General features: G+C 38.5%; 1 long non-coding RNA gene across 2 annotated transcripts in view; it reads left to right on the top strand.

The window, feature by feature from the left end:
* The window catches only part of LOC123595151, a 258,461-nt gene that overhangs the window by 226,857 nt on the left and 12,029 nt on the right, over nt 1-19,575 (top strand). Inside the window, exon 2 of one of the 2 annotated variants that reach the window (XR_006711064.1) lies at nt 8,621-8,777. The exons of the other annotated variant lie outside the window; for it this stretch is intronic. This is a non-coding gene — a long non-coding RNA (uncharacterized LOC123595151). The remainder of the gene's footprint in view (nt 1-8,620; nt 8,778-19,575) is intronic. 2 annotated transcript variants of the gene reach the window in all.

Genomic DNA, 19,575 nt, shown 5'->3' with positions numbered 1-19,575 from the left:
AATGTATAAGCTTAGAGAATCACTGTGCTGTGTACCTGAAACCCATGTAACAATTTAGCTCTAGCTGAAATAATTCTTAAGAATCTTTAGGTTTTCTTATGTATCAGTTTATAATCCATTCTGTTAGAGGAGCTAAGATGGTGGAGTAGTAGGCTTGCCTGATCCATCAAACTCACCTAGATAAATATCCAGTCATCCTGAATACCCAATAAATCGATCTGAGGACTCACAGAACAAACTGCACAATTATAGGGAGAGAAGAGGTCACGAGGTGCAGAGGTGCAGAGATGTTATTTGCAGGGAAGTAGATTGCGAGTGCCACTGAGGGGAGGGAGCCCTGGTCATTAAGAGAGGAGAGAGAGTACACAGGGGATCATACAGGGAAAACACTTCCCCAAAGCTGTTGACTGGGAAAGTGAGAGAGGTTGATTTTTGTGAGTTTTTACAACCAAAGGGCTCAAATACTGGAGTTTTAGAGGTCCATGATGTGGCAGGTGTGGAGCCTGGTGGGTGCTGCAGTGCCGCTATGGAGGAAGAGGGCAGGTAGCCAAGGGGCAGAAGATCCTGGGCTGCACAGAAAGAGCTGGTTCCCCTTCTTGGAGCACTCTGAAAAGTGGCATTGCCTTTCCAGAGACAAAGGAGCTGGCAGGCACCATTTCTCTCCCCGACTCCTCAGCATAAACTAACCTCAGTAAGCAACACAGTGCCAACAGTGGCGATGTAAACTGCTTACACCAAGCCCTGCCCCCCTTGAGCTCTGCAGGTGCTGCTTTTCCCAGGCAAGTGTACCTGAGAACTAGAGCAGTGGGCCTGTCCCCAGAGGACCAGTACCCCCCTCCCCCACCACATACACCATATCTACTGAGCATAGAGTCTGCAAAGCTTCAGTTCTAGTGGAAATAGTATACATCTCTCTTTTTTTTTTTTTTGAAGTTTATTTACTTTGAGAGACAGAGAGCGGGGGAGGGGCAGAGAAAAGGGGGAAGAGAGAGAGAATCCCAAGCAAGTTCCACACTGTCAACATGAAACCTGATGTGGGGCTCGAACTCACAAACCGTGAGATCATGACCTGAGCTGAAGTCAAGAGTTGGATGCTTAACTGACTGAGCCACCCAGGTGCTCCAGCATCATCAGTTCTCTCTTAACAAGAGCAGAGCACACCTAGATAAAACTTACCGTACCCTGGACAGGGTCAAAACACTCCCCACTGCAGACAGGGGGAAACTCTTCAGAGGACTGACCTGAGGAGGAAAGAGCATCCAAAACACAGTAGCAGAGTGCACAGAGCATACACCAGAGACACTTCCTAAAGTGCCAGGTCCTGAACAGTGTATGACCTCTTGTTTATAAAGCCATTACTCTCAGGATCAGGAAACATAGCAGGCTTTTATAACACACAGAAGAAGACAGAGATGTAGACAAACTGCCAAATTAGAGGAATTCATCTCAAAAGGAAGAACAAGGAAAGGTCATGGCCAGGGATCTCATTGAAACAGGTATAAGTAATGTGCTTGATCAAGAATTTAAAGCAACAATCATTAGTATAGTGGCTGGCCCTTGAGAAAAACATAGAAGACCCCAGGGAGTCCCTTACCATGGAGATAAAAGACCTAAAAACCAGTCAGGCTGAAATTTAAAAAAATGCTATAACTGAGATACAAAACTGATTGGAGGTAATGGGCACAAGGATGGAAGAAGTGAAGGAATGAATAAGTTATATAGAAGCTAAAATTATGGAAAATAATGAAGCTGAAAGAAGAGGGAAATAAAAATATTGGATCATGAATGTAGACTTGGAGAACCCAGCAACTCCATAAAGCATAATAGCATTCATATCATAGGAGTCACCAGAAGGAGAGGGGAAAAGGGACAGAAGGTTTAATTGAGCAAATTATAGCTGAAAACTTCCCTAGTCTAGGGAAGGAAAAAAAAAATCCAAATCTAGGAGGCACAGAGAACTTGATCAACTTGTTGATCAAAATCAACAGAAGTAGGCCAACACCAAAACATATCATAGGTAAATTTACAAAATATATAGATAAAGAAAAAATACTAATAGGAGAAAGAAAAAAGAAATCCTTAACTTACAAGGGCAAAGTTAGCAGCAGATATTGCCACAGAGACTTGACAGGACAGAAGGGAGTGGCATGATATATTCAACACGTTCTTTTCGAGTTCACATAGCACAATCTCCAGAATAGGTCACATACTGGGTCATAAGTCAGGCCTCAGTGAGTACAAAAAGATTGAGATCATACCATACTGATTTTCTGACCACAACACTATAAAACTTGAAGTCAACCACAAGAAAAAAATTTGGAAAGGCCATAAATACATGGAGTTTAAAGAATATCCTACTAAAAAATGAAAAGGCAAACCAGGAAATTAAAGAAGAAGTTAAAAAATACATGGAACAAATCGTAATGAAAACACGTGTCCAAAACCTTTGGGATGCAGCCAAAGCAGTCATAAGAGGGAAGTATATAGCAATACAAGCGTACCTCTAGAAGCAAGAAAAATCACGAATTCAAAACCTAACCTTACACCTAAAGGAGCTAGAAAAAGAAGAGCAAATGAAACTTAAAGCCAGCAGCAGAAGAAAAATAATAAAGATTAGAGCAGGGGCACTTGGGTGACTTGGTTGAGCATCCGACTTCAGCTTAGGTCATGACCTCATAGTTCGTGGGTTTGAGCCTCATATCAGGCTTTGCACTGACAGTGCAGAACCTGCTTTAGATTCTCTATCTCCCTCTCTCTCTGCTGCTCACCTGCATGTGCACTCTCTCTCTCCTCAAAAATAAATAAACATTAAAAAAATTAAAAACAAAGATTAGAGCAGAAATAAATGATATAGAAACAAACAAAATCCCACAGTGGGACAGATCAATGAGCTGGTTCTTTGAAAGAATTAATACAATTGATAACCAAACTTACCAAAAAGGAAGGAGAAAGGACCCAAATAAATAAAATCATGAATGAGAGAGGAGAGATCCAACCAACACCACAGAAATATAAACAATTCTAAGAGAGTATTATGAAAAATTATATGCCAACAAATTGGGCAATCTGGAAGAAATGGGTAAATGCCTAGAAACATATCAACTACTAAAAGTGAACCAGGAAGGAACAGAAAATTTGAACAGACCAATAACCAGCAAAGGAATTGAATCAGTTATCAAAAATCTCCCAACAAACAAAGGTCTTAGACCAGATGCCTTCCTGGGAGAAATCTACCAAACATTTAGAGAAGAGTTAATACCTGTTTCTCTCAAACTGTTTCAAAGAATAGAAATGGAATGAAAAACTTCCAAATTCATTCTCTGAGGCCAGCATAACCTTGATTTCAAAACCAGACAATGACTGTACTATAAAGGACAATTACAGGCCAATATTCCTGATGAATATGGGTGCAGATATTCTCAGGTAGGTACTAGCAAATCAAATCCAAGAGTACATTGAAAGAATTATTTACCACACGATCAAGTGAGATTTATTCCTGGGCTGCAAGGGTGGTTCAATATTCACAGTTCAGTCAGCATCTAACTACATTAAGAAAAGAAATGATAAGAATCATATGATATGATCCTCTCAATAGATGCAGAAAAAGCATTTGACAAAGGACAGCACCCATTCTTGATAAAAACCCTTAACAAAGTAGGAATAGAGGGAACCTAACCTCAGAAAGACCATATATGAAAGACCCCCAGCTAATATAATCCTCAGTGGGGAAAAACTGTAAGCTTTTCCTCTATGGTCAGGAACAAGTCAGGGGAATCTACTCTTACCATTGTTTTTTAACATAGAACTAGAAATCCTAACCTCAGCAAATCAGACAACAAAAAGAAATAAAAGACATCCAAATCAGCAAAGAAGTTGAACATCTTTATAAAAAAATATTTTTAAGTTTATTCGTTTTTTGCGTGAGAGAGAGAGACGAAGCATGAGTGGGAGAGGGGCAGAGAGGGAGACAGAATCTGAACCAGGCTTCAGGCTCTGAGCTGTCGGCCCAGAGCCCAGCCCAGGGATTGAACTCATGAACTGTGAGATCATGACCTGAGGTGAAGTTGGGTGCTCAACCAACTGAGCCACCTAGGTGCTCCTCGAAGTTGAACTTTCAATATTCTCAGAAGACATGATACTCTATGTAGAAACCCAAAAGACTCCCCCGAAAATTGCTCAAGGTGATACATGAAATCAGTAAAGTTTCAGGATACAAAATAATTGTACAGGAATCTGTTGCATTTCTATATACCAATTATGAAGCAGCAGAAAGAGAAATTAAGGAATTGATCCCATTTTCAATTCCATCAAAGCCATAAGATACTTAGGATTAAAACTAACCAAAGATGTAAAAGATCTGTATGCTGAAAGCTATAGAACTTATGAAAGAAATTGAATATGACACAAAGAAATGGAAAAACATCCCATGGCTCATGGATTGGAAGAACAAATATTGTTAAAATGTCTATATTACTGAAGGCAGTCTGCACATTTAATGCAATCCCTATCAAAATAATACCAGCATATTTTACAGAGCTAGAACAAACAATCCTAAAATGTGTATAGAACCACAGAAGACTCTAAATAGCCAAAGCAGTCTTGAAAAAGAAAAGCAAAGCAGGAGGCATCACAATTCCAGATTCCCAAGTTATATTACAAAGCTGTCATGATCAAGACAATATGGCATTAGCACAATATGACATCAGCGGAACAGAATAGAAAACCCAGAAATGAACTCACAACTATACGGTCAACTTCAAGAAAGCAGAAAAGATAATCCAGTGGAAAAAAGGCAGTCTTTTCAAATCATGGTGTTGGGAAAACTGGACAGAAACATGCAAAAGGATGAAACTGGGCCACTTTCTTACACCATACACAAAAATAAATTCAAAATAGATGAAAGATCTAAATGTGAGACAGTAAACCATCAAAATCCTGGAGGAGAACACAGGCAGCAACCTCTTTGATGTCAGCCATAGCAGCATCTTATTAGATATGCCTCCAGAGGCAAGGGAGACAAAAGCAAAACTGAAGTATGGAGACTTCATCAAGGTAAAAGCTTCTGCACAGTGAAGGAAACAATCAACAAAACTAAAAGGCAGCCTACAGAATGGGAGAAGATATTTCCAAATGACAGAATCTGATAAAGAGTTAGCATCCAAAATCTATAAAAAATGTATCAAGCTCAACACCCCAAAACCAAATAATCTATTTAAGAAATGGGCAGAAGACATGAATAGACATTTTTCTGAAGAAGACATACAGATGGCCAGCTGACACATGAAAAGATGCTCAACATCACTCATCATCAGAGAAATACAAATTGAAACCATGAGGAGATAGTACCTCACACCTGTCAGAATGGCCAAAGTTAACAACACAGGAAAAAACAACTGTCGGTGAGGTTGAGGAGAAGGGGGAATGCTCTTACACTGTTGGTGGGAATCACCACCAACTGGTGCAACCACTCTGGAAAACAGTATGGAGGTTCCTCAAAAAGTTAAAAATAGAACTACCCTATGATCCAGCAATTGCACTACTAGGTATTTACCCAAAGGACACAAAAATACTGATTCAAAGGGACACATTCATCCCGGTGTGTGTATGTATGTATGTATGTATGTATTTATTTATTTAACATTTATTTATTTTGAGAGAGAGAGAGAGGGAGAGAGAGAGAACAAGCAGGGGAGGGGCAGAGAGTGGGAGACAAAGAATCCCAAGCAGGCTCTGATGGTGCAGACCATGAGCTCACAAACCGTGAGCTCATGACCTGAACTTAAGTCAAGAGTTGGATGCTTAACCGACTGAGTCACCCAGGAGCCCCTGCACCCCTACACATCTGACAATAGCCAAATTATGGAAAGAGCCCAAATGTCCATTGACTTGTAAATGGATAAAGAAGTAGTACATACATACAGTGGAATAATATCCAGCCATAAAAGAATGAAATCTTGCCATTTGCAATGACGTGGATGGAGCTAGAGTATATTACGCTAAGTGAAATAAGTCAGAAAGACAAATACTATATGATTTCACTCATATGTGAAATTTAAGAAATGAAACTGATGAACATGGGAAAAAAAGAGAGGGGGAAACCACAAAACAGCTTCTTCTTAACTATAGAGAACAAAATGGGGGTTTCTGGAGGGGAAGTGAGTGGGGGGGGATGGGCTAGATGGGTATTAAGGAGGGCACTTGTGATGAGCACTGGGTGTTGTATGTAAGTGAAGAATCACAAAATTCTTCTCCTGAAACTAATATCACACTATATGTTAATTAACTGTAAGTTAAATAAAATCTTAAAAAAAAGTAATCCACTGTTAGCAAAAGCCACACCCGTAAAATTTTGCGTATAATCTCTCCTTTTTCAGGGCTTCCCTATCAGGCTGCAGTTGGATAAACACCCTTAAGATTCCCTGTGTCCAGTTGTTCATCAAAGAAAGTTGGCTACATATGCCTAGAAGATCCTTATAAGGCCTTTTTTTCTGTCTTACAGGACTTAATATGGCACCACCTTAATATTCCCGAGGTGTTAAAAAAGAGTACTTTTAATCACACACTTACCTTTATTTGTGGACCAGATCTTTCTGACTACACCTGCATTTTGCCTTTCCCTGAGCCTTGCCATTACTTTGAGACTCTTTTGCTCTCTGAAGTGATAGGGAATGAAAAACAGTTTTGTTTTGGAAACCCAGCAAATCCTGTCTCTTTATAGACCCTCCAAATTTTGCTGAAAAGCCAAAATTTTTTTAACTCACCATTCTCTGTACATCTCTGTACATCTCATGCTAAGTAGCAAAAGGAAGGCAGGTGTTTCTTTCACTATTCTGCTTGAAAATCTCCTTAGCCAGATCTTTGGATATCATTAGGTGCTTTTTTTATTTTCCACATCACTGTGGGCAACAATATTGCTAAATGTACTGCAGCCATGTAACAAAGAGTCTCCTTTTTTGCCTCTTCCAAAAACAAAACACTTATTTCTCTGGAACTCTCACAGTCCAACTCTTTGAGGCCTATCAGTCTTCCACTGATAGTCTTCTTCAGGTTCCATCTACGGTCTGGTCCAAAGACCAATACCGTATGTTTGGGTTTATTTAAAATTTTAAAAATGTTTGTTTATATATTGTTGAGACAGACAGAATGAGTGGGGGAGGGGCAGAGAGAGAAGGAGACAGAGAATCCCAGGCAGGCCCTGTGCTGCGGACCTCAAACTCACAGAATCATGAGTTCGGGACCTGAGCCAAAACCAAGAGTCAGACTCTCAACCCACTGAGCTACCCAGGCACCTCTGGGTTTATCCAATTTTTTATTATCCCACTTCACACCTGATATTAAAGTGTGTTCCAGTTATGTGTTGCGTTTTGACAAAACTGTAGCTTTATAACTATATAACTTAGCACCTTAAAATAGCAAAAAACAGTGTTCTTACCTGTCTTGCCTGGTATGTGTGTGTCAGCATTTGGGCAGAGCTCCACTAGGTGGTTCTGGCCCAGAGTGTTTCATGCCTTTGCAGTCAGATGGGGTCTGGAGCAGGAACAGCAGGGGGACTGAAGCAGCTAGGAGCTGTCCATGCACGTCTGTGCTCACTCAGTCTGGAGGCCTCTCTGATTTCCCCACTATGGGGAACTTGGGTCTCTCTTTTACGGCACTGTGTCTGTCCTCTGCATGGTGAGACTGCTAGAATGGCAACTAAAGACTTCAAGAACACAGGTTCTTAGGAGTAAGGGGGGAGTCGAATCACATGTTATCCCCTGGCCTTGAAGCACAGAGGTTCACTTTTACCATAGTCATAAGCTTATCCAGAGTTATGGAGAAAGAGTTTAGACTTCACCTCACAAATGGATATAAGAAGAGCATTTGCTGTGGGCGATACTGTTGTGGGCATTTTTGGAAAATAAAATCTACCACACTCCTTTGTACCCAGCCTTTAGAGGTGAATTCTAAAGTTATAGAATGTGGAAATAGATGTTGTTAGAGATGAAGATAAAACCTTTTGTGTTAAAAAAAAAAAAAAAGAACAAAAACACTTGAACTGAACATCCTCGGGTTCATCTTCTAGTTTTACTAATTAAACATTCAGTGAATTTCCAGTGATAGCATGTAATGGGATTCTAAATTTGGTGTTTTTCTCTTGGCTAGGCCAAACTTATGATTGTGGGTGGTACGTGTTTTAGGTTATATCAAGTTCTCAGACATGCAGAATTTATGAATGGTAATAGTTTTAACTGGCCAGCTATGGAAACCTTGTGTTTTTGTAGCAAAAGAGGAAAAATGTTCTGTAAAAGTGCAGAGAAATCCCATCTCTTCCTAAAATCTAACTCTGCATAAGTACTGACAGATTTTCCCAGTGATTCTTAAAACGGATCTTTTCAAATATCAAGAACCATATGGTTGAGTTTCACAACTGTGAAGAGCGAAGGCTTCATTAAAGGTGATGAGTGTGCAGCTGCTGGCGTCTCCTTTCTTGTTGGCCACAGCAGTTCAGTTTGTCCTGTGTCACTAGATAAGTGAGCCATGTGCGCTTTGGAAAATTTTTTGACAGTTTCAGATATTTTGTCTGCCTGTGCTGGACCCCGTTCACCGCATCTTTTCACTTCGGTTTCTCCTCTGCTTTCAGCAACAATACTATCCAGCTGGTTTTTGTGGGAGAGCCAGGCACGCGGCAGCCTGTGAAAGCCAGCGACCAGAAAACCACTGCCTACGTGAAACACGACTGTATCTTCACAGGGCTATCGAGGACCAGGCTCCATTCAGCCCTCTTAAAAGGGTCGAAGGTGATATATAAAATGAATGGATCATCACAGTTGATTGCAATTATTGTATGTAGGAGAGTACATCACTTTTTAGCCATCAGCCTGGCCCACTGATGATGAAAATTCAGTCTTCACAAGATCGGAGGCAGTGTTACTTAGTGATTTATTAACCATACTTTGAATGATCTTTTAAAATATTTGCAAAGTGTAGCTATAATATAATAAGTTGCAACATAGGGTTGCTTAGTCCGTGTCATAGTCATAATTTTGCCTCAACAGTTTGCCCTCAGGGAAATTTTTCTGCAATACAGTCTGATTTCCAGCACGCAGCCTAGTGAAATTGGCAGTAGGTTTGTTCATTTAATTATAACCTGATTTTAAGACTATTGAACTGTCTTTGGAACAAAGGAAGTTTCATCATAGGTACATGGCAAACCTATAAAAGTGGCAAATGATAAAATAATTGGAAAACTGGATCATAAAGTAACAAAAGTAACATGAGGTGAGTAGATAATTGGAATGCCAGATTTTGATAAAAAATATTTTCAGATGATCCCAGTTGACTTCGCATTTTAATTGTGCTGTGAAAGGTAGTAACAGTTTATTTAGCGTGTTTATTCATGACAGTTGTACTTGTCGTTCACTTTATGAAGGATTTAAAATGTCCTATTTATTTATTTGCTTTTTATGGCTTTGTTCTGCCTCTTTCTGGAATGGATCCCCTTTGCCTCTTATCCTAGAATAATTTCTACTCCCCCTTTAAGACTTAGTTCCACTATCAGGGTGCCTGGGTGGCTCAGTCAGTTAAGCATCTGACTTTGGCTCAGATATGATCGCACGGTTTGTGGGTTCGAGCCCCGTGTTGGGCTCTGTGCTGACAGCTCGGAGCTTGGAACCTGCTTCGGATTCTGTGTCTCTCTCTGTCCCTCTCCGCTCACACTCTCTTTCTCTCTCAAAAATAAATGAATAAACGTTATGAAAAACAAACAAACAAACAAACAAACAAACAAACAAACAAACAAACGTTAGTTCCACTACCATCTTTCCTTCCCCATTGAATGAGGTACTTGTATCTCTTTATCACTTAGGCATAGCTCTTGCGTTGCTTTTATTACTGTGCATTATAGCATTTAACTGTGTGCTACCTGGAGGCATGAGTTGCGTTTCATTTACTTTTGTATGTTATAGGTGCCTGGAATATTTCAGGTATTCAGAATTGTTTGCGGAAGGAACAAGTGATTGAATGGATTTATGGTTCTATTTGATTTTTCATTTGAGTCTGCAGTCTTTAATCATCAAATCCTCTTCCTCATTGATCCACCCTTCTTGTTTGGAGCATAAGGGCACCTCTCATTTCACATTTTCACGTATTTTTTTACTTCTCTTTTAGTTTACCAAGGAGGGAGAGAATAGTAGTCAGGGCTTGGAAGTGGCGATGTATATTTGCAGGAGGTCATACCAGCACTGAGCTGTTCTGTCTTATCTTCAGCCTTGGGAGGTCGATAAGTTTTCATTATTCATTCCTTAATTAGATGTTTGCTTAACCCCACAAAGGTTGTGTGAATATGCAAAAATGCATAAAATATAGCTCCTGATTTCAGTTCAGATACTGTCTACAAGAAAAGGGAAACAAGTATGTAATGCAAGTTGGGATTGCTGTGGGTTTTCATAAAGGGACAGAAAGAATGCAGAGGCTGTTCTGAGATAGAGAGATTACCTTGGCTGGCTTTATCGGATAGAACTTTCCGAAGAAAAGTTTGAGTAGAAGTTGTCAACCCTTTTTACTTACATTCTGTGAATTCCAGGACAAATAGACTGTGTAGAAAATTTGTCCTTTAGAGGAAAATTGGGGGTACTATCATATTTACATATGCACTTTTTTTTTTTTTTTTTACATACGCAATTCTGATGAAGTTTTGTTTTGGGTAGATAAGTAAAGGAATATCCTAAGTTTACCTTCTGTGGAGTGGTTGGATTTTTAAGTAGAACTCCTTCAGCTGGTTAGCCTATATTAATATGTTAATTGAAACTGGAGAAGATGCTGTATCAGTGGAAATCTTAGGACTGTAGCACCACATGATAGTTCAATCAGTTTTTAGCTGCTTGGTTTGCTCTCCTGGAATGTGACTGGGACTTCCTTGCTTTTGCTTTTCTTACAGTTTAATTTAGGTTCCTTAATTTAGGCACAGTTATTGTTAAAAAAATAAGAATTTAAATTGACCCCAAGAGTTGGGAAATGAAACGTTTTACTACCATTAGGGGCTTTATTTTCTACTCAGTGCAGTACAACAAAAGGTATTCGGGTGTGTTTACTTGAACAATAGAAATGCCATCTATATCTGATAAATGTATCTAAACATTTTAATGTGATGAGTTTCTCAGGTCGCAGCAGTGCTGGTGAATCAACCGCATTTCTCCTTAAAGATTATTTCTTAGCTCAGCTCTAGTAGGTGAAGTCTTACAGAATTACGTGCCACAAAATGATGTACCATTTACAGCAGAGTGGATCATGTGCTCATGTGACCCACACTAGAGGAATCCCATGGTCAGTCTTACAGCTCATCAAAAAGAATAATGTCAGCAAAATTCAGATACTGTTTCAAAGGTTTGTGTATTTGTTTTCCTCACAAGAGATAAGTCATTCACAAAATAGAAGCAAATCTATTCTAGAATTTACAGGGAGGTGCATAAAATGAATACATTAGGCATTTCCAAAATAACTAATTTTCAGCTAAATTTAATTTTTATTTAATTTTTACTTTTTAACATTTTTTAATGTTTACTTATTTTTGAAAGAGGGAGAGAGAGAAAACGAGTGAGGAAGAGGGGGGGGGGGGGGATCCAAAGCAGGCTCCAGGCTCTGAGCTGTCAGCACAGAGCCCGACGCAGGGCTTGAACTCATGAGCCACGAGATCATGACCTCAGCCAAATTTAGATACCCAACTGACTGAGCCATCCAGGTGCCCCACATTTTTAAAGGGAAGTGTTTCAATAATTGCCTTCATTTTTGTTGTTCAAAAGAATTTGCTTCAGGAACTAACATGTCTAAGGTGTATTGCTCCTTTTAACGAAATATCCGGGTTGAAACGAAACAGTCTAGGTACGTGACAAATTTCAGTTGAAATTTTAATCTTTCAGTAGCTGTTTATGTAATTAGACTAAAATTTAAATTCTTCACCATGGCCTAAATTAGTGCTTCTCCACTGGGACTGCATATCAGAATCACATGGAGAGTTTTAAAGAATACTGATCTCTGCTCCCACTCCAGTGATTCTGGTTTAATTGGTCTGGGATATTGCAGGATATCTGGATTTTTAAAAGCATCTCAGATAATTCCAGTGTGCAGCATAGTTTAGGAACCACTGATCTGAAACACTACATTGTCCAGTCATTGTCTAATTATTGGGCTTTTTTTTTTTTTTTTTTTTTGGTCAGTTGAATACCAAGGATTCTTTTTGTTCAAGTATCTTTTCATTAGCAATTCCTTCTGCCTGGAATACTCTTCCTTCAGATCTTTCTAGGCTGTCTCCTTCTCATCATTCAGGCTTCAGCTCAAAGGATTCTGCTTCGGGCAAGGCTTTTCTTAGTCCCCCTTGCCTAAACTTTTTCCCCCCAGTATTATCACATTCTTCTGTTTCACTTTTATTATTGCCTTTTTTTTCTTATGAGATGATACCGTATTTGTTTGTTAGGTCCCCCCCCGCCCCCCGCCACTAGAATGTAAAGTCTATAAGGGCATGTGTGGCATACCTGCTTCACCATCATATTCCTAGCACTTAAAGCCAAGCCTGTCATATAGCTCAATAATTATTATTGCTCCATAAATATTTTTTTAATAAATGGCTGAAAATGCTGATAGAAAAATTCTTATGGGAATATACAAAATTATATTTAAAAACCTCAAAACATGGGGTCACATTTTAAAAATTAGAATAAAGCCATAGGATGAAATGAGTTGAAAATGTCATCAGGCAGGAAAAAGGAAACCTAGCAATGTAGCAGCCCCCAGTACTGAGGACTGAAGGGCAGTGGTATTAGGACAGGAATAGTTACACCACTTGAGGCCTTCACTCCATGGCCCTACCTTGGGTCTTACCGTCATCCCAAAGTGCCATGTATTTGAAATCTTCCTGTATGTACTGGTTAATTTCTTTTAAGAATTCAGATATCATTTCTTCCTCTAGATGCCTTCCCTGAGCTCAGTCTCCAGGAAGAGTTAGGTTTACTGTGCTTGGCTTGTTTATATCACGGTCATTGCCATTCACTAGTCTTCTCTCTACCGTCACCAGCTTCTAGCCTTTCTGAGAATAGGGATTGTGTCTATAGTGCCAAACCCATAACAGGTACTCAGCAACTGTTTTGCTGAATGAAAGCATAAATAAATATGAAATATTGCATAAGAACCATTAGAACTGCTAATGAAAATTATAAAATGGATTTGTCAGCAACATAAGTAAGTTGAAGTAGTCTTTCATAGAATAAAGCAATAAATAAGGGTACTCTAGGCCAACTGGGTGGTGTGATGTTATGCACACTTAGGAAATTAAGAAAACATTGTTGGTGCCAATAAGTCTGAGCACTAGCTTCCAACTGATATGTGGCTTGTCATCTGAACAAGGTTTTCATCACTCACTTGGGACTTTTTATACATTATTTACCCTTTTTGATAAACTTTTTTTCAATAGCTGCTATTCAGATGGATGCATTTTCCAGTAACACCTGATATGCATTTTAAAATGTAGCTTTTAATTGGTATTGATTGCCAGTAAGCCCAGTGATAACTTTCATTACTGTACTTTGAACTTTGTTGTTCTGCCCAAAAGAAAATGGCAGCAATCTTTTGGGCATATAAATATTTAAAATTCTTTGTGTAGAGGCCCTGTTAGTTCCATGGATACTACTGTCATAATTTTAGCACTTAAATACTCCTTAGGATTGCTGTTTCAGGTAGTATCCTGCTTCAAATCTCTACATAACTACTATGCATAATTTACCTAAAGGCTAGATTAGTAGGTCTTTCAAAAGGTAAGTCATGTAGTTGAATGTATTTTCATTAATATTGTGGAATTATTTATTGCCTCATTTTCTGTCACAAAGGAGATAAAACAGAGAAAGAGGAGTGAACACTCAGGACATAAGTGCTTATCAGGTCCCCTCAGATCTTCCTGAAATGCGCAGCGTATCACTGCTTTACTGGCTCGCAGCCTGGGAACTGGTATGCACTTTTCCCTTATAGTTTTAGCATTATCAAGTGCAAACCAAGCAATTTGTCATCTTTCTAGGAAGGAAACACAACAAGCAAGGAGAGCAAGGAGTTAATACCAGAGTCACAGCATGCAATGAAATTTTCCTATTAAGTTTTTTTTTTTTTTGAAAGAGAGAGAATCTTAAGCAGGCTCTGTGCCCAGCACAGAGCCTGACATGGGGTTTGATCTTAACGACTGTGAAATCATGACCTGAGCGGACATCAAGAGTAAGACGCTTAACCGACCGAGCCACCCAGGTGCCACCCAGTTTTCCTTTTAATCTGCATTCCCGAATAGATCCAGTTCTTCACCAGTTTAAATGTTACTTCCTAGAGATAAAGATTTAGAGGTCATCCCAAGAAAAGACACAGAAGTGTGGAAGCACACACATAACATTTCCAGTGGGTGAGCATATGGTTTGGTGTATTAGGAGCGTGTAATACAGGATTTGTGTTGTGGGCAAAGGAGAAATGAAACCGAAAGGGTAATAAGGTCGGTTCAAGATGGCAGAGAGGACTGTATTCTGTGCAGAAAAGTTCAAACCCTCTGTTGTTGGCAAGAGTGCATGTTGACTTTTTCTTTTTTGTGGCAGTGCAGAAGGTTGTTGGAGGAGAAAGGAGAGTGGTGACAGGACTAGATTTCAGTATTTAAGGTTATATAAAAGCTAAATCTGAATTTTGGTGGGAACAGAGGGAAGGGAAAAGACAGAGATTTCAAAGATGGGTTCTTCATAGAGGAAGGGAAAAAAAGGGAGGGAAGCAAACCATAAGAGACTTAACTACAGAGAACAAGCAGGGTTAATGGAAGGAGGTGGGCGGGGGTGGTGGTGAGCTAAATGGGTGATGGGTATTCAAGAGGGCACTTGTGATGAGCACTGGGTGTTGCATGTAAGTAATGAATTACTGAGTTCTAGTCCTGAAACTAATATTATACTATATGTTAACTGACTAGAACTTAAATAAAAATCTGAAAAACAAAAAAGCAAAAAACAAAGATATAGTCTTGAGTTTTAGTAACTAAACGGAATTGGGGGAGACCAGAAGTGGAATTTTGAAATTTTAAGTTCGGATGACTGTTATTACCGTGTATGTACTGTGTATGTGTGTGTTTGCCATTATCGTCAAAAACATATATGCCCCAAACAGGAAGACTTCAGTATTTCCTCTAGGAATTCATGTTTTTTTCCACAGAAAAGTAATTTCCACTAGGATATGGCCCCTCTGGTATTATTGAAACGTACAGTAGTAAGGGTCAAGGGTTAAATGTGAAAACACCAAATTCAGTTTCTGTCTACACTTCTTTCAAACTTTAACATGTTGGACTCTTCCTTTACCTGCTTTGCACTTAGCTTCCTTATATGTAAAGTAGGGATACTTTCTAACTGGCTCATCTTAATGAACAAATGAGATAACATATGAAAACACTTTTTAAAAATCTGAAGTGCTGGGCACCAGGGTGGCATAGTTGGTTGAATGACCAACTCTTGATTTCAGCTCAGGTCAAGATTTCAGAGTCATGGGATCAAGCCCCATGTTGGGCTCCATTGTAGGCATGGAGCCTGCTTAAGATTCTCTCTCTCCTTCTCTCTCTCTCTCTCTGTCTCTCCTTCCCTTCCTCCCTCCCTCTGAACCCTCCACTCTTGCACGTGCATGTGTGTGTCTGTGCACACGTGCTCTCTCTCTAAAAGACAAAAAAATAATAAAAAGAAAAGTAAAAAACAAAAACAAAAACCTGAAGCGCTACATAAATATGAGTTGTTAGTTTTGTACGTACCATTAAGAGTTGGACAGTAAGAGGTTTTACTTCATCAGCAGGGATCCCTTCATCCCGAGGACATGCTTTGATGTTCTTTACTCTCCCTCATGTTCTCCACTGAGTTACTTAAGCATCAGGTATTAGTAGCAGTTTGTATATGCTTTTCTAAGCACAGATATTTATACAAAGCCATTTTTTTGATTCCATGGTTCAGTACGATTATTTTCAAAATAAAAATGTAAGCAGGTTGATTATTAAATTGATGCCTTATTAGTTAGCATTATTTCATCTCTTTATTGGATGATGAAAAGAAAACTATAAGGATATTCTTTATTCTTACCTTTCCTACTTTTACCCTCCACCTATCCTCAGCTCAGTTCCAGCCCTGTTCTAGGTCAGCATAGGCCAAATACCCAGAAGGAAGCAAATTACAGGAAGGGGGAAAATCACCTCAAAGTGTTCTCCTGTACAGTATTTACCTGTTCCACGGTAGTTTAATGAAATGAAAGCTGACAAAAACTAGAAAGACTGCCTTAGTCCAGGTCAGAGTGTGATTTAATTCTCTCTCAGAAATAGGGGCTACTGGGTGGCTCAGTTGGTTAAGCATCTGACTCTCAGTTTCAGCTCAGGTCATGATCTCACAGTTTCATGAGTTTGACCCTACGTCAGGCTCTGTGCTGATGGTGCAGAGCCTGCTTGGGATTCTCTCTTGTCTCACTCTCTCTCTGCCCCTCCTCCCACTCACACTGTCTCTAAATAAATAAATACACAAAAAACTTAAAAAAAAAAAAAGGAATGTATATGACAATATTCAGATCCTTTCAAATTCAGAAGTAAAATTAATATTTTTTTCATTTTTAGTCTTTTTTTTTCCTTAGTTATTTTTGATACCACTTTTCAAGGAAATTTCAGGTCCTGTCAAGCAGGATAGCCAACAGAAGGAAGCACATTTTATATGATTCACACTAGAGTAGTAGATACCTCATTCATTTCTTGTTTAAAATTAGTTTGCTTTCGGGGCGCCTGGGTGGCTTAGTCGGTTAAGTGTCTGACTTCGGCTCAGGTCATGATCTCACTGTCGTGGGTTTGAGCCCCGCATCGGGCTCTGTGCTGACAGCTCAGAGCCTGGAGCCTGCTTCGGATTCTGCGTCTCCCTCTCTCTCTGCCCCTCCTCTGCTTGCGCTCTGTCTCTGTCTCTCAATTATAAATAAACATTAAACAATTAAAAAAAATAAAAATAAAAAAATAAAATTAGTTTGCTTTATTGTTTTCTTTTTATTTTCTCTCATTTTTTTGAAATATATTTTGACTAGAAAAAAATGTGGCCTTAACATGAATAATTATATTCCTTAGTTTCATAGTTTATATCTTCCATATGAAAGCAGATTCATCATAGAGCAATAAAATAAACCAGTATTGTTTTTCTTTTCTTTTATGGATGATCAGACTTAATGTGACTGGCTATTTTCATTGCCTGTTAAATTTAATCATTCAGTGGTATTTTTATAGGCTATTGCCATATGATTAATGAATAATAAAAAAGGTCAGCTTAATTGTGGTTGACAGGTGGTTCCCTCTCCCATTGAGTGAGTTTTTCTGAATCCTTTCTGGCTGGGGTTTTTCACTCTCTATCGTAAGGAATGTATGGCATTAGCTTGTTTTATGGAACCCTGACCCCAATCTTTCCTACTCTCTCCTTTCAGCTGACTGAAATCCCTCTGGTGTGGGTGATTTCACGACCACCTTTATAACTGCTCCTTCCCTGCAGAGGACACTTACGGCTTTCTTGAGATTCCATTTCCACTGCCCAACAAAATATACTGTAATTTTTTCCAGAAATAAGTGTTCTTCTGTTACATTAATATCATGTTGATAATTATAGGTATCTGCATGAATGAAAAGGTCTCTGAACGGGTTGTTCTTGAAAAACTATGAATATCGAGAGATATCTACATCTTTATGATGAAAGAAAAACTGTTGTTTCAGATGTGGGATAATATCTGTCATTTGGATATTAGAGCAATTCAGAGATTAATGGAACTAAAAATTCTCATCATCATGAAGATTCTTATTGACATTCTTAAGTTTCCATTTTGGAGTGATAGTAGAAAACTTTGAATTACTGTGAATTAGTTCTCTAGTTTTAGAAAATAAATATTAAAGATATGTTTTTTTTTTCAACGTTTATTTATTTTTGGGACAGAGAGAGACAGAGCATGAACGGGAGAGGGGCAGAGAGAGAGGGAGACACAGAATCGGAAAAGGCTCCAGGCTCTGAGCCATCAGCCCAGAACCCGACGCGGGGCTCGAACTCACGGACCGCGAGATCGTGACCTGGCTGAAGTCGGACGCTTAACCGACTGCGCCACCCAGGCGCCCCTAAAGATATGGTTTTAAGAACTGTACACATTTTAAAAGTAGAAAATTACTGAAATTATATTACAAATATTATGTTAAAAATCACATTTGAGATTTTTCTCAGTATTATAAAAAATATACATGTGGTTTTAAGAGAAAAACAGAAATACTGATACATAGTTATGAGCGATTATGATTAAGCATGAAGAAACATTAATATAGTTTTAATATAGGTCCAATTAGCAACAATGATAGTATAAAAATTAGTTTATATCCCTGATGCTTTTCAGCTCTTTGTTATTACCTTATTTTATGAAATATAATTGAGCTTTATTATTTACTCTGGTTATATGCGTTCTATACACTATGAATTTCAAAACAATTTCTATTTATAAGTGATAAAATGTTTTAGTTTAGTTGGGCACTAGTTGGTGTGATACCAAATGAAAGTTAAAAAGGACATGCATTCTTTGCTCTGGTTTCCTTGTTTAGTTTGCTTCTTTGCAATTTATATACAACATTGTTCTAGTTGAAAAGAACAAATGATCTGTTTATTAATTGTGCAGTCAATACTTCTCAAAACTAATGATAGATAAGTACTTAAACTAGCAGCAGTAAAGGTTAGTAGACTTGGTTGTAGGGTTAGTAGGTTAGTAGGTTGTGTGACTTTCCTGTGGGCTCCTGGGGACCTAAAGTATTTATTACTTGGGAACAAAGAACCTTAGAGTTAAAGGTAAGTGACTCTGTGTGATGGGACTCACAGTAGGGCTTATAAAGGAGAAAACAGCCCATCCTTAGCTATTCACTAGGCACAATGTAGAGTCAATTTCCTTTCTCCAGAGTCATTTACATTGAAAGGCACATATTCCCACAGGTCTTTTTGAAAAATGACAACAAGCTTGGATTACTAATATTTTCCTTGTAGACATTTGTCCCTGAGAAGTGTCTCATTCTTTATAGTGTTGGATATATTTGTAGTATTCATATTTGATTAAGCTTATCAACACATACTTTTAAGTGATTTGCTACTTAATCAATTTTTGGCTTTTTACCTCTGTCTTCAGAGAAGCATGAAATTAAAGCATTAATATGATTGGATTATAAGTCCAGTTTCTGATGGAGTACTTTATTATTGATCTGATGGAGTACATTATTATGACCAAACTAAAAATATTAATGTAGGTATTTATCGTAATACTAAACAGAGGATCAGTACATTTGCTTTGTAATTGCATTTTTTAAAAAGTTGCTTTTCTTCACTGAAAATTCTATTAGACTGTATAGGAATTCAAACTAAGTTATTAGAAAATTGAAATGATATACCACTAAATCAAGTATTTTTAATTCCTAATCTTTCATTTGTTTATTAGAATATTCATTTCTTTAGCTAATAAGTTACTTGTTATGCCTGTGCCAGGTACAACTTTGCTGAGCACTTGAAAATAAGTTTTAAGTTTTAT

This window comes from Leopardus geoffroyi, chromosome B1 (genome assembly GCF_018350155.1).
Source record: "Leopardus geoffroyi isolate Oge1 chromosome B1, O.geoffroyi_Oge1_pat1.0, whole genome shotgun sequence".
NCBI classification, from domain to species: domain Eukaryota; kingdom Metazoa; phylum Chordata; class Mammalia; order Carnivora; family Felidae; genus Leopardus; species Leopardus geoffroyi.
This window is presented reverse-complemented; position numbering and strand designations above follow the sequence as displayed.